This window comes from Podarcis vaucheri (genome assembly GCF_965113315.1).
Source record: "Podarcis vaucheri genome assembly, chromosome: Z".
NCBI lineage: Eukaryota > Metazoa > Chordata > Lepidosauria > Squamata > Lacertidae > Podarcis > Podarcis vaucheri.
In genome coordinates this window covers 38,503,426-38,518,083 of record NC_138758.1, presented here as the reverse complement: position 1 = coordinate 38,518,083, position 14,658 = coordinate 38,503,426, and the positions used below count along the sequence as shown (strand labels likewise).

General features: G+C 46.4%; 1 protein-coding gene and 1 long non-coding RNA gene across 4 annotated transcripts in view; one reads left to right on the top strand and one right to left on the bottom strand.

The window, feature by feature from the left end:
• FAM78A (family with sequence similarity 78 member A) overlaps positions 1-1,410 on the bottom strand; it is a 28,871-nt gene extending 27,461 nt beyond the window's left edge. The window contains exon 1 of one of the 2 annotated variants that reach the window (XM_082208115.1): positions 1,179-1,410. The gene's annotated coding sequence lies outside the window, so the exon portion shown is untranslated. The remainder of the gene's footprint in view (positions 1-1,178) is intronic. The other variant, XM_082208114.1, reaches the window with a different exon arrangement.
• A 272-nt stretch (positions 1,411-1,682) lies between these two features.
• LOC309523896 lies at positions 1,683-3,148 on the top strand. 2 transcript variants are annotated; one of them, XR_014215676.1, is made up of 2 exons: positions 1,683-2,077; positions 2,486-3,148. It is a non-coding gene; the product is annotated as an uncharacterized lncRNA (long non-coding RNA). The 2 variants fall into 2 exon arrangements; XR_014215677.1 differs by having other exon boundaries at positions 1,683-2,336.
• Positions 3,149-14,658: the final 11,510 nt, after the last annotated feature.

The window sequence follows — 14,658 nt, the reverse complement described above, 5'->3', positions numbered from 1 at the left end:
ACACACAAAACACCACAATAAGGAAAAGACCAACAGTAAGTTTTAACAAATAACGAACTTTTCTACCCCTCCTCCCCCATGCTGGCTTCTGAAAAAACAGGTTTCGCTGATTTTTATAAGAAAAGCAACCCACAATAAATAGCTCAAAAAATAATAAAACACAAGTTTTACTAACATATCAATTTTGACCTGTTTTGCATTTAAAAAGAAAAAGGGAAATGGGTGCACTCAATGAGTTTCTCTTCCCAGTTAAGAGAAAACATCAAACTAAAAAAGAAGTCTATGAATTAAAGTATCCAATTTATCGTGGCAGCCGTTTGAAGGCTGGAACCTCGTTCTGTCACATTTATGACTTCATGCACCTGATGAAATGGCACCTCTGGAAGAAAGGGGATGGCAGCACGCTGTAACAATGCGGTCCTAACCATGGCAACTTGAAAGCAAGTCTCACTGACTTCCACGTACGTGCAGCCTAAGGCTGCAATCCTCCACTTACCTGGGAGTAAGTCCCACTGAATTCAATAGGGCTCACTTCTGAGAAGACATGGTTAGGACTTAGGATTGCATGGCAAAATATGGTACGTCTTCTGGATAACACAGTGTTCTTTTTCACTGCAGCAAACAAGTTCCTCATTTCTAAACAAGAAATCTTAGCTACAACTCAGCCAAGAACAAGCCAGTTAGGGTAGCTGAAAGGTACCTTAGGGTAGCTGAAAGGAACAGGCTTAATGGGTGCTCAGCACCAGGCACTATTCCCTTCTAGTTCATCCCTTAGGTTGATACACACATATACACACCATCCTTCTTTCGCTTCCTTTCAGCATGCTCTGCTGGGTAGTAAAGCAAAAATAATTAAGAAATAAAATGAAACACCAAGGTAGCTAATTCAGAAACCTCTCTGTCACAATCACAGACACTATAGTACCTTGTTAAGTAACTTCTAAATATAATATATATGGGCCCTAGCCAGCAGCCAAACACTTTAAAAAAGTTTTACTAGATTTCAACAGAAGCACGTGCTTCAATTGTCTCCCTTTTCTGAAATCGAGGAGGAATTGTTATAAATGCTCAAAAGTGGCTTGGATTGTATCGAAAACACAATCGGTTGAGTCCTGGCTCTCCTGGGAAGAAAAACTTATTTATTTTCTAAGCCTCTAAAAACATCCGCGATGCCTTACTTTTCGAAACGCCCCACCAAGAGGGGAAGGAAGATGAATTTGAGTCTCTTAATAGATATATATCTATATACATATATTTTAAAAAGACCAAAAAGAGGGGGGAAACTTTTGCGTAAAGTTTTGTCTCCTGATGCTGAGAGGGTCTGGTCTGGCGCTAGCGGCGGAGGCTGCTCCTGTGATTATTGCTGCTGCTACTGCCGCTCCCCGCAGCTGGATGGAGGAGCCCAACCCGGCAGCCCCTCGGTACCGTCCAAGCCCCGTTGCGCATGAATCGTGCCTTTAGTGACCCAACCGCACCTCATAATCGCTTTCCGTGACATCTCCAATGACACCCACCTGAGCGATACAGAGGGGTGAGAGAGGAGGAGGAGGAGGGAGGGAGGGGGAACCACCTGCAAAGCTCAGCCATGCATGGGTTGCCCCCCTCCTCCTTCCCCCCTCCTCCAATGCCGACCCCCCCTCCTCTCCTCTCTGTGCAATCTTGCAGCCGACGATCACGCTGCTGCCGCTGTGGCCGCCGCCGCCGCTCTCGTCTCCTCCCTCTCCTCGCCCGCAGCCGTGTCCTCAGATCTTCTCTGCAGCCTTGCGCCTTCCTCTTCCTCCTCCACCTTTTCCTCCCTCTCTTTCCTTGCGGGCCACCGCCGGTCACCCGAAGAGAGTCGTTTTGCAAGCCATGCCCAGGGAAAGAAGGGAGACCCTCGCCCGCAGTCGCGTCGTGTGCGCGGGTACAGGCAGGCACAGAAAGGGTAGATCAGCCAAGGTGGCGCAAAAGGAGACTCTCAAGGCAGGGAATGTTTCAGATGCTCCTCGCCCGGGTCTGTCATCCCGAAGCTTCCTATTCCCGCCCCCAGCGAACGTTGGAACGCTCTGCAAAGCGCTGAAGATTTATTGCAATGAGGGTAGAGAGTTAATTTATTTTACGTTGTTTATTTCAACCCACCCACCCCAATTCAGCTCTATTGAGCCCACCACAAAGCTAGCTGAATGCGTAAGTGTGCATATGAGATATTATTATATTACCCCGTTTCACCTTTAAAAATTAATCGTCCAAATGCCATTCACAAATCCCTCCAGAACTGCAGCTGCAGAAGCACCCTCCCTCCGCCGCGCAAATAAAATGTGTATACGAAGGTGCCTTTTTGCAGTCAAGAGAGCAATGTAAGCAAACAGACTTGTGTGTGCAAATGACTTATCAGTGCATGACACGGTTTGGGTGGTTTATGTGCGTATCTATGTGTGCATGTGTGTCTGTTGGTTTGCTTGATATTTTTGTGCAAAGGGTATCTTGTTTTTTCCTCCCCGCGCAGCGCGCTAGGCTGGCGCTTGCGGGAATCCCGGACCGCGGGCTCCTCTCCTTTCTGCAGCAGGAGAGTCCGCACCGGCGGCCGCGCGACTCTGCTCCATCTTTCGCCCACCACAACCCGCTGCTTGCCCGGTTCCTTATTATTATTAGTATTTCTACGCGCGTGGTTGATCCGTTGCTTCCGACGCTTCTCCTCGGCTGGGGATAGAACTAAACAGCCAGACGCCCGACCCGCTCTTCGATTGCTGCTGCTGCTGCTGCAACAACATCGGGTGACTGCAGGCGCGGATCAAACTTTGCAGAAAGTCCCACTGGCCAGCGGCGCCATCCTCCACCTCCCCGCGTGCCCGAGGCGTCTTCTTTCCCCTCTGCAGTCCTGCTCCCCTTTTTTCAAACGGGCTCTGCAAAAGCACACGCGCGGGCGCACTATCCTGCCCGCCTTTCTGCTTCACTCTGACGAGCAAGACGGGAATCCCAGTGAAGTGGGAGAGCAAAGCAGCCTGACCGCCAGCCTCCCACTCGTCTCTCCTCTATCTGCAGCTGTTTCAGACCTTAAAGGCACTTCCTTCCAATCGGCGCAGGAATGCTGGGTATTGTAGTTTTGGTGCTTTAGTATTCCTCTCACCCCCTCTTTCCAAAGTAAAGATTGGGTTTTTTAAAATTTAAATTTCGGGATTGCTGTTCTTTGTTGCAAACGGGTTGTATTTGTGTTCCTCCTCACTCCAACAAACACAGCAGCAACGCTTCTGAGTACCAGTTGTTGGAAACCTCAGGAGGGGAGAGCCTTCTGGTACTTGAATTCTGCACCTGACATCTGGTTGGCTCCTGTGAGAACAGGGTGCTGGATCAGACGGGCCATTGGCCTCATCCTGAGGGTGGTTCTTTTATGTCTGTGGTCTGACACTCTAACCACTACACCACACTGGCTAAAAAATGATGCAAGGTGTGGTGAAAGTGGATCAGGAGATGTCCTCGGAGTGTGAATTAGGTAGGTTGGTGTTAAAACAGGGACTGAATTAACAGCTCCTGCTCCAATTTCTACTTGGAATCCAGCTTCTCAGAGTAACTCAGAGCAATGAGGGAGGGAAAAGGGGCTGCACAGGAATCTCTGAGATAAGGAGGTGTAGGGGACAGAGACCAGCTCTGGACAGAGCTGCTCAAGATACAAGCCAATCATTAGGGAAAGCTTGTGGCTCAGTACAGTGGCACCTCGGGTTACATACTCTTCAGGTTACATACGCTTCAGGTTACAGACTCGGCTAACCCGGAAGTAGTACCTCGGGTTAAGAACTTTACCTCAGGATGAGAACAGAAATCACGCGGCGGCAGCAGGAGGCCCCATTAGCTAAATTGGTGCTTCAGGTTAAGAACAGTTTCAGGTTAAGAACAGACCTCTGGAACGAATTAAGTACGTAACCAGAGGTGCCACTTTGGTAAGACTCAGTACAAGGCAGATTCCTGTGGAAATTGGCTGTTGATTCAGAACCATGAGGACTAGAATCTTCCTTATGTTTAGGGGGAAATCAATAGCCCAGTGGTAGAGCACCTGCTTTGCATATAGAAAGTCCCAGATTCAACCCATAAGGGTATATCCAGTTACGTCTGCAAAAGATTCCCTGCCTGAAACCCTGGAGAGGTGGTGGCAGTCAGTGCCTACAATACTGAACTTGATGAACCCGTGTTCTCACTCGGTATAAGGCTGCTTCCTAAGTCCCTGGAAAGGACCCTAGCTGAGTGGCTGAGCACCTGCTTCGCGTGAAGAAGGCCCCATGTTGAATTCCAGGCAGCATCTCCAGGGATAGTACCCAGTCTCAAACGCTGGAGGACCACTGCCAGTCAGAGTTGACAAAACTGAGCTTGATGGTCCATGTGGCAGAGCACCTACACTGCATGCAGAAGGTCCCAGGTTCGGTCCGCAGCAGCATCTGCAGACAGGTCTGGGTGAGTCCCCAATCTCAAAGCATGGAGAACATAGGAGCCAACTCCTAGGGGCCAAGATCTCTTCAGCCCTCCCCCACATTGCCATTCAGATAGTGTGGTATGCTGCATCTTGTGATCATTTATACAGGGTGGGGCTTACCTGCCCCCCCCTCAGCAAATATTTTATTTCAGTGGGCTCCCCTGCTGGAGAGCCTCTGCCAGGCAGCGTTGAAGATACTGAGCTTGGTGAGCCTAACAGTCTGACTCACTGACTCATTTCTGTGTTCCAGTGCGGTGCTGCAGTCGATCATGCTGATAAGCCACAAATCTGCTATGAAACACAGAACGCTTAATAGGGTTTTCCCCAAACCTTCATTGGTGTGTGTATTTGTGTGCACATGCGTTCATGTCAGTAGGTTTCATTTTCCAGTGGTTTGCTTCCTGCACAGAATCAAAGCAGATTGCGATGCTTTGGGCTATGCTTTCTGAATGCAAGGTCACTGATGAGAAGCAAAGCTTTCTGCCTCCTCACCCCTCCTCTCCCCACTCACGCCTGGCGGGTATTTTGCTGGCCTGGTCAATTTCTAATTTGGGTGAGCCCATGCTGCCTAGAGGCAGCTCATCTCTCCCGTTTTTCATCTGGGAGTTAGGGACATAGGAAGCTGCCTTACAATGAGCCAGACTGCTGATCCCATATAGCTCAGTACTGCCAACACTGGCTGGCAGCAGTTCTGCAGGGTTTCAGGCTTCTACAAAGCAGGAACGCATATCTAATATATCTCTTTACACTTAAGGCTCTTCCCTGCCCTCTGACTCTCTCTGTTTGCCACCCCTTTCTCTCTCATTGAACCGCACACACCTCCCCCTCTTTGACATCCACATGAAATTAGGCTGAGCTGTTAGGCCAGGGGTAGTCAACGTGGTCCCCCCTGTTGTTGTTGCTGCACTACAACTCCCATCATCCCTGACCATTGAATATGGTAGCTGAGGCTGATGGGAATTTTAGTCCATAAAAAACACACTTGGAGGTAGGCTAGGTTGAGAGAGACAGTGGGGATTTGAACTTTGGTCTCCCAGGTCCTACTCCAACACTAACCACTTGGCCTAGCTGCAGGGGAGCTAGTGGGCAGAGGGGTAGCCTTTGGGTTGAGGGACTTGGGTTCAAATTCTCCGTCATGATGTTCAATACAGATGACCTCAGTCCAGTCACAGGTTCTCAGCCTAACCTCCCTCCCAGGGTTGTGAGAAAAAGGGGATTTGGCTGTTCTATGCCATTTTGAGCTCCTTGGAGGATTAGGGGATTAAAACACTAACAATAAATAAATAATAATAGTGCAGTGTGTTAAAGCTACACACACTCCAGGTTACAATGGCTCTCTCCACCAAGAGAAGATCTCCCAAGTTTCCTCGCTAGTCTGCTCAGTCTGTGTGGCTTTCTGATTGACAGACTCACCATAGCAACAGCTATGCAAGAGATTCTAGTGCCAGGAATGTGCAGCCAAGGGTGCTTCCTCAGAGTTTGGTGTCTAAGGGTGAAGAGGCACGCTGTCTTGCAAAATGCAGATTCATTTGGCAAATGCAGATGTATCCATGTCCCCGGGTGGTATCTATATCAGATTTCCGATCAATTTCATCTACCGTATTTTTCGCTCTATAACACGCACCCGACCATAACACACACGTAGTTTTTAGAGGAGGAAAATCCTTAGGCATGCCACCCTTAGGCATTCCCGCCATAACACGCACAGACATTTCCCCTTACTTTCTAGGAGGAAAAAAGTGAGTGTTATGGTGCAAAAAATACGGTATGTGATATTCCTTATTAACCTGTTTTTAAATATATAGAATTGCTAAAAAAAAATTATTTTAGATATGCAGTTGTTTTTATGTTTGCACCTGTAATATATGCTTTCATCGTATTGCATATCACTTTGGGATTTCTCATGGAAATAATGCCTAAATTTAATATAGGCCCACTCAGCCACTTCAGTCGTCAGACCTGGCACCATCACAGACGTCACACAATATTTGTTGTGCATTTATAAGAAATAGATCTTTTAGTGTGGTGGCTTTGGAACTCCCTGCCTATTGACACCAAGCAAACCCCTTCACTGTACTCTCTTCGGGCCCCTACTAAAAACATTTGTTTAGAGAAACCTATCCAGCTAGGTAGAATGCTGACATGTGCTTTAATCTAGTTTTTAGTTTATTGCTTTTTTTTTTAAAAAAAGAATGTTTTAAATAGTTGTTTTTGTCTGTTCTTAACAGATAATGTCATTGTCCTTTTCTTAAAGAGCTTTGAGGCAGTTGTTGCTTTACAATCAAGTGGTATATAAATTTCATGAAATAAAATATTTATGTATGTATCCGTTAAAATACTTAGCTGGCACAGTTTCATAAAAATGGTTCCCACACCTATGTATTTAGAGGTTATCATCAAGGTGACTGGTCCAAGGTCACTCACTGAGCTTTGTGGCTGGGGGGCATTTGAACCCCATTTTTAGCCCAACACTTTAACCACAGCCACCCACTTCCTGACCTCTGATCCTTTCCTTGCAATTATATCAACAGTGTTTCTGAGATGAAAAAAGGCTTGGGAAACCCTTGGGTATGTAACCTAATGTGCCATTCAGCTTTAAGGCGAGAGGATCTGCTAACACTTGTGGATAAATCAGTTCCACTTGTATCTTTTTTTTTAAAATATGTATCTACCTAATTCATCCTTCCCCACCCAATACATGAACTGAAATTGCAGTAATCTTTCAAAATTCACACTTCTCTGAGTTTTGCAGTGCATCTCTCCAACCAAAAATATGCATTCAAAAATGCAAATATGATGGGGAAACTATACAAACGTGTGTGTGTGTGATGAAAATGACATGCGTTATATTAGGGGAAATGGCTTGCTAAAACACACATATATATGTATTAGTGAAAACAACACACAACAATGTTATTTGTTGAATTTATATCCCAACCTTCCTCCCCACTGAACCCAAGGCAGCAAAAGATGCTATATCGGGGGGAAATGGCTTGCAAAAATGCATGTGTCAGGCAAAACTGTGTGCAAAAATCCCTGTATTGTGGGAGGGGGGGCAGGGAAACAGGGCAAAGTGAGCTGATGCTTGGGAAAATGAGACTGAGGGATGTGTTCATACAGAGGAACATCCAGAGAAAGGAAAGAGCAACCTCTGGCCTTTGGGGGAAGCACTCTTCTTCTGCAAAGAGGTGGAATTCCGTGCACTGGGGACTTCTCCAAGGTGCTAAAATAGACTCCGGCGAGGGATCAGATTGCAGCACCAAAATAGCCAGGAGGCAGCAGCAACAGCCATTGCCGCCTTGGAAATCTGAACTGGAGAGTGCAACAGCTAAAGGAAGACAAGGCCTGGAGCAAGAGGGAGATACGGTTGGTGGGGAATGAAACAGAATAATAATTTAAATCTCCCTTGCTTCAGCCAGTGTCCAAACTGCGCCAAGCCTGCCTGTTCTGGGACTGCGCCTACCATGATGGCTGTAGTGGAGAGTCCCTGAAAGAGCTGGGAAATGGTTGCTAAATCCTAGCCATGGAAATTCAGGCACAGATAGGCAAGGTAGCATATTTGAGATGTCCTTTGAATGGTTCTGAAGCTTCAAAGTGGAGGGGGCTGTAAGGTAAAGGTAAAGGAACCCCTGACTGTTAGCTTGAGTCGCGGACGACTCTGAGGTTGCGGCGCTCATCTCGCTTTATTGGCCGAGGGAGCCGGTGTACAGCTTCCGGGTCATGTGGCCAGTATGACTAAGCAGCTTCTGGCGAACCAGAGCAGCGCACAGAAACACCATTTCCTTCCCCTCCGGAACAGTACCTATTTATCTACTTGCACTTTGACGTGCTTTCGAACTGCTAGGTTGGCAGGAGCAGGGACCGAGCAACGGAACTCACCCCATCGTGGGGATTCAATCTGCCTACCTTCTGATCGGCAAGTCCTAAGAGCCAGTGTGTTGTAGTGGTGAAGAGCAGTAGATTCGTAATCTGGTGAACCGGGTTCGCGTCTCCGCTCCTCCACATGCAGCTGCTGGGTGACCTTGGGCCAGTCACGCTTCTCTGAAGTCTCTCAGCCCCACTCACCTCACAGAGTGTTTGTTGTGGGGGAGGAAGGGAAAGGAGAATGTTAGCCGCTTTGAGACTCCAGAAGGGGAGTGATAAAGAGGGATATCAAATCCAAACTCTTCTTCTTCTAAGCTCTGTGGTTTAACCCACAGCGCCTGTAACTCATTGGTAAGCCAGTAGAGGCTGGTCTATTAGGGCAAAAGGGGCATTTCTCCACCCTGCCTCGGCCTGCCCTCATCCAGCTCCCACCTGCCTACCTTACTTAAAACCAGTTCAGGCAGTGGCCTTGACTGTTAGCTTCCTCCTCCTTGTTCTCAGTTTCATTCTTATAGGAAGATGGGGACAAAATGAGAAGGAGCTGGCTGTGCCTGTGATTGGCTCTGGCTCCCCTGCTGTTGGGTGCTCCCTGTCCTCTGCCCTACCAGTCCCAACGAGCGTCAGCCATCTCTTTTCCACGCAAAAGGTTTAGTGGCAAGGAATGTAAACCCATTTAGGCAAGGAGGTCTCCGAAGGGCATCTTTTGAGTCCACACCTGCTCCTCTCAAATGGAGTCATCTCCCCTCCATGACTCACCAGTGGCGTTAGTTGGTTGCCGTTGACAACACGCTTTTACAGACCTTTCTGCTGCTTTTAGTTATCTTTTTTCATTCAACTGAATTCTGGCTTGTTGTGTGGTTTTCAATGATATTTTAAATTGGGCATGTGGCTTCTATGGGGCAAAGCTAATAGGAAAAGAAGATTATGAAGACTGTAATTAAAATTCCTTGGCTGAGAAATGTTCTACAGAATGAGTTGCGCACTTGTCCAGATGCTTTCTGGGAGGTGGGACGCTGATGTTTCTGGACATGTTTTCCCCTCGCTCACCTTTGAACATCTTACATCTCCCGTCTTACATCTTATTGAACATCTTACATCTTACATCACCGGTATCCTCCACTGGTGATAGCCAGTGGAACTCCACCCCACCCCATTCGGGCATTTCTGGAACAGAGAGGGGTTGTTGCTGTTGTAATATACAGTTACTGGCACACACTTGCATGCATAAAAGAGTTAACCTGAGCCCTGAGCTTAGGTTGCAAGTGGGTGTGGCTTAGCAGGCTTTCAGCAGCCCTTCTCCTCCCCTTCATAGTCTTTTACTCTTCTTGCTTCCTGGAATGAGCAAAGAAGGAGCCATGTCACCAATGGCTCCCAGCTGCAAGAAAAACCAAGTGAACTGAATCTCCAAAAGGGAGATTTTTTAGCCTGCATCTTTGTTGACTTAAAGATTGTGTGGTTTGTTTTAGTAAGGAAACAGTTTTTGGGGTGGGTTTTTGTTTTGTGTTTTGTTTTTGTTATTTGGAACCTTTTTTCTTCTTTGTTTACTGTTGGCAGATGGAGACTTGTCTGCTGGAAATTCTGAGAGTGAAATATTCACTTATTTAGAAAGCCTATTCTTGCCTAAGTATTTTCATGTGGAATGTTTGTATATAGGTGGGCGAGGGCAGATACAAATCTAACCAGGTTTTAATGTGCTTAGAGCAATCACCACTGTTCTAACTCTGCTACAACAGAGTAATAATCTCTCTTCCAGACTTCTCGCTTAAACAGTTGCTAAGTTGGCAGTGGACCTACTGGATCTTAACGAGGCTCTGCTGCTGTCATGTGATGGCTACTGATCTGATCCAAGCCTATTTGCTATCTGGGAACTGGCGTAGCAAAATGACTCCCCTGCCCTGACCAATAGCTTTTGGTTTTGGGAATAGTGGGGCCTGTGGATGCAGTGGTAGTTGACATTAGATACTGCTGGTGCTAAGGGTTTGGACTGCTTGCCTGAGTCCCTCTGCAGGATCAATGCTTTATTTGGGTGAAAGGAACAAGATTGGCATTGCCTAGAAACTAAGGAACGTTTTCCCCCTCAGGTATTCCTGAGCCACGTGGTTGCCAGGGAACTATATTTTCCAGCATCTAGGGGTGCTGTTGTATATTTTTGATACCCCTACTCTCATAACAAAGGGTCGTTGGCTATTTATTTATTGTTTACATAAATATGCCAGTACAATGGTACCTCGGATTAAGTACTTAATTTGTTCCGGAGGTCCGTTCTTAACGTGAATCTGTTCCTGAATCTGAACCTGAAGCACCACTTTAGCTAATGGGGCCTCCCGCTGTTGCTGCGCCGCCGGAGTACAATTTCTGTTCTCATCCTGAAGCAAAGTTCTTAACCTGAGGTAATATTTCTGCGTTAGCGGAGTCTGTAACCTGAAGCGTATGTAACCTGAAGCGTATGTAACCCAAGGTACCACTGTATAAGTAAAGGTAAAGGTACCCCTGACCATTAGGTCCAGTCATGGATGACTCTGGGGTTGTGGCGCTCATCTTGCTTTATTGGCCGAGGGAGCCGGCGTACAGCTTCCGGGTCATGTGGCCAGCATGACTAAGCCGCTTCTGGCGAACCAGAGCAGCGCATGGAAATGCCGTTTACCTTCCCGCCGGAGCAGTACCTATTTATCTACTTGCACTTTGATGTGCTTTCGAACTGCTAGGTTGGCAGGAGCAGGAACCGAGCAACGGGTGCTCACCCCATCATGGGGATTTGAACTGCTGACCTTCTGATCGGCAAGCCCTAGGCTCTGTGGTTTAACCCACAGCACCACCCGCGTCCCTATGCCAGTATATGCACCATTAAACAAAAGCCATACAAGGGAAGTGTGTGTGTGTATGTGTGTGTACATACATATACACACAATTTCTATGACCAAGATGTGTTCCAACAAGTGACAAAATATATCAATTTATCTTACTTTTCTTACGTATATATCCTGCTTCCCCCTGTAATATAATCCTTTGTTTAAAAATATTTCTATTCTACTTTTCTGAGCACATACTGTATTCATTCAAAGTGGCGTAAAAAAATAAGTATATCTGCCTTTTAAGATCTGCTTTTACAGGTGGAGAGAAAGAGAGAATGTGTTCTGATTTTGTATCACTTTGGGACACTTTTCATGACTAATAATAAATAAACAAATCTAACAGGACTACAACTCCCTTAACCTTGACTGTTGACCACACTTGCTAAGATTGATGGGAGTTACCAATCTGATATACAGTACACATATTGAGGGACGAATAGAATAAAGAATTAGAGATCTCAATTTCAACCATACAGTAGGAAACTGTTTTAAGTGCTATAACAAGGGTGCCTCTGGACCTTAAATTGAGGTTCATACAACAAAAAATAATATTTTTAATATACTGGACCCCATTACGTTTGTTTAAAAAACGCGGGTGGCGCTGTGGGTAAAAGCCTCAGCGCCTAGGGCTTGCTGATCGAAAGGTCAGCGGTTCGAATCCCCACGGCGGGGTGAGCTCCCGTCGTTCGGTCCCAGCTCCTGCCCACCTAGCAGTTCGAAAGCAGCCCCGGGTGCAAGCAGATAAATAGGGACCGCTTACCAGCGGGAAGGTAAACTGCGTTCCGTGTGCTGCGCTGGCTCGCCAGATGCCGCTTAGTCACGCTGGCCACGTGACCCGGAAGTGTCTTCGGACAGCGCTAGCCCCCCGGCCTCTTAAGTGAGATGGGCGCACAACCCTAGAGTCTGTCAAGACTGGCCCGTACGGGCAGGGGTACCTTTACCTTTTTTACCTAAGGTACCTAACTACCTAACTTTTGGAGATGCAATAGGGACAATGTTTCTCTAAAACATATGTTTTTTATTGCCTATACAGTCATACCTCATGTTACATCCGCTTCATGTTACGTTCTTTCAGGTTACGTCCCGCGGCAACCCGGAAGTACCGGAAAGGGTTACATCCGGGTTTCACCGCCCACGCGTGCGCAGAAACACAAAATGACATCACACCCATGCGCAGAAGTGGCGAATCGCAACCTGCACATGCGTTGACGTGCCGCTGCAGGTTGCGCTCTTTTCATGTTGTGAATGGGACTCCGGAACGGATCCCATTCACAACCAGAGGTACCACTGTATTGAAAGATTTCTGGCAGGAGGTAACTGAATCCATTAACAGAATTGTACAGAATGATCTTACATTTACAGTGAAAAAATATTCTTTTGAATTATATACCCAGCACATGGATCCTTACAAAAGGACAATATGAGTGGATTCTCCACGCCATGATCATGGCAAAAAGACTGATACCGATGAATTGGGGGGGGGGGATGCAGCTTCCTTCTACACTTGGATCAAAGACTTCTACAAACTTGCAACATATGAACATCTTGCATATAAACGCAGACTTGCCATGGACAAATTCAATATTTGGAACCCATTCTTACAAATACTGTAATAGGTTAAGATCTGGTGAAATACAACAACTCTGTAAAGTATACAGTTTTGGTTCTCCCCCCCCCCTTACTTTGCCTTCTACACAGCTGCTGCTTCCCTTTTTCTTTTCCTCTCTTTTATTTACATCTCGCCAAGTTTAGTGCACATATAATAATGTATTTCTTTTTTTAACTTTCAATAAAGATGCCTGTTTAAAAAAAAATAAAAGATTGATGGGAGTTGTAGTGTAGCAACATCTGGATGGCCAAACGTTTTGCAGCCCTTTCTTTAAATGTCGATTCTTAGGTAGGCAAAACACCACCATAAGGTCACATGTGGGAGGGATCAGTGGCCTTGGGGGCTGGGTACAGGGGAAGAAATTCAGCTTGGTTTGCAAAGGAAACGTAGATTTGATGCAGAGGCTCAAAGAGCTTCAGTTCACCTAGAGCAGGGGTATTCCACTGCCTACTAATGCATCTTTCTTGATGGTAAAATTTCTTTACCGCCCACCAGTGCTCGATGGAAGTAGGATTCAGCTTGTGCCATAGAACCCCCTACCGCCCACCTAGAATCCTGAAACGCCCACTAGTGGGCGGTAGGGGCCAGGTTGAAGCCCCTGACCTAGAGCCATTGTTGTGGCAAGTTGCTCGCATGGAGTTCTCCATGGTGCTGAAACAACCAACCTGCCTTGCTGTGCTCTTATTTGTGACCAGGACAGGACATTCCAGGTTCATTCTAACTCAGTACTTGTGGGTTTTGGTCCTTACTAGGAACAGTCTCACCCATGGGTAGGCAAACTAAGGCCCAATAGCCTTCTAAACCTGGCCCGCGGACGGTCCAGGAATCAGTGTGTTTTTACATGAGTAGAATGTGTCCTTTTATTTAAAATGCATCTCTAGGTTATTTGTGGGGCCTGCCTGGTGTTTTTACATGAGTAGAATGTATGCTTTTATTTGAAATGCATCTCTGGGTTATTTGTGGGGCATAGGAATTCGTTCATATTTTTTCCTTCAAAAAATAGTCCGGCCCCCCCACACAGTCTGAGGGTCAGTGGACTGGCCCCCTGCTGAAAAGGCTTGCTGATCCCTGCTTTCACCCATGTCTGATTGGTTTTTCACATGGTGCTCCCAGAGAATAAACCAGAGATCCCATAGGCTGTGGACCCCAAGGAGTAGTCAGGGTCCCTGGAACCAACATTTAGGATCCCTTTGAGGGGCCCTCTGAGTTGAGACCAGCTGAAGAAGAACTGGTCAGACGAGAAGGTAGGGGAACCACACACAAATACACCAGCCTCAAAGGTTTGGGGTCAGGCTGAAGAGCAACATCATAGCCTACACATGATGTAGCTACAATTGTTTTATGTTTACGTAGTTTTTAGGTTGTAGCAAGTGTTAAGTCTTGCTCCAAGTAGGCCCATTGAAATTGATGGATATGACTAACAGGTACCTTAATTTCAGTGGGCCTGCTCTGGGTAAAAATTCAGCCCCATCTGCACTATACATTTAAAGCAATATTATACTACTTCAAACAGTCATGGTTTCCCCTAATTATTGTGTATGGAAAGGCTTACAGAAACAGAATGGTTTTAAGCAGGCATCTAAAACAGGATAGTGAAGGCTGTTATCAGTAGTCAGGGAGTTCCAGAGCACATATGGAACAAACATTCTCTGATTATCTTACACCTAAGATTACCACCTTTTTTGCTGACCATGTGCTTTTGCCTTTACCAGCAACTTGACAAAGCAGAAATCCAACAGGTGCAGCTTTTTCCACCTCTCCAGTAAGAAAACTTCACATACAGTTTATATGGCATGAGAGAAAGACCAATTTGTTTAAGTGGCAGCTTACTCCTTTATCAGGGATAGGGGAGAAATTGTATATTTTTGTGAGTTTTTTGTATTTTAATTATA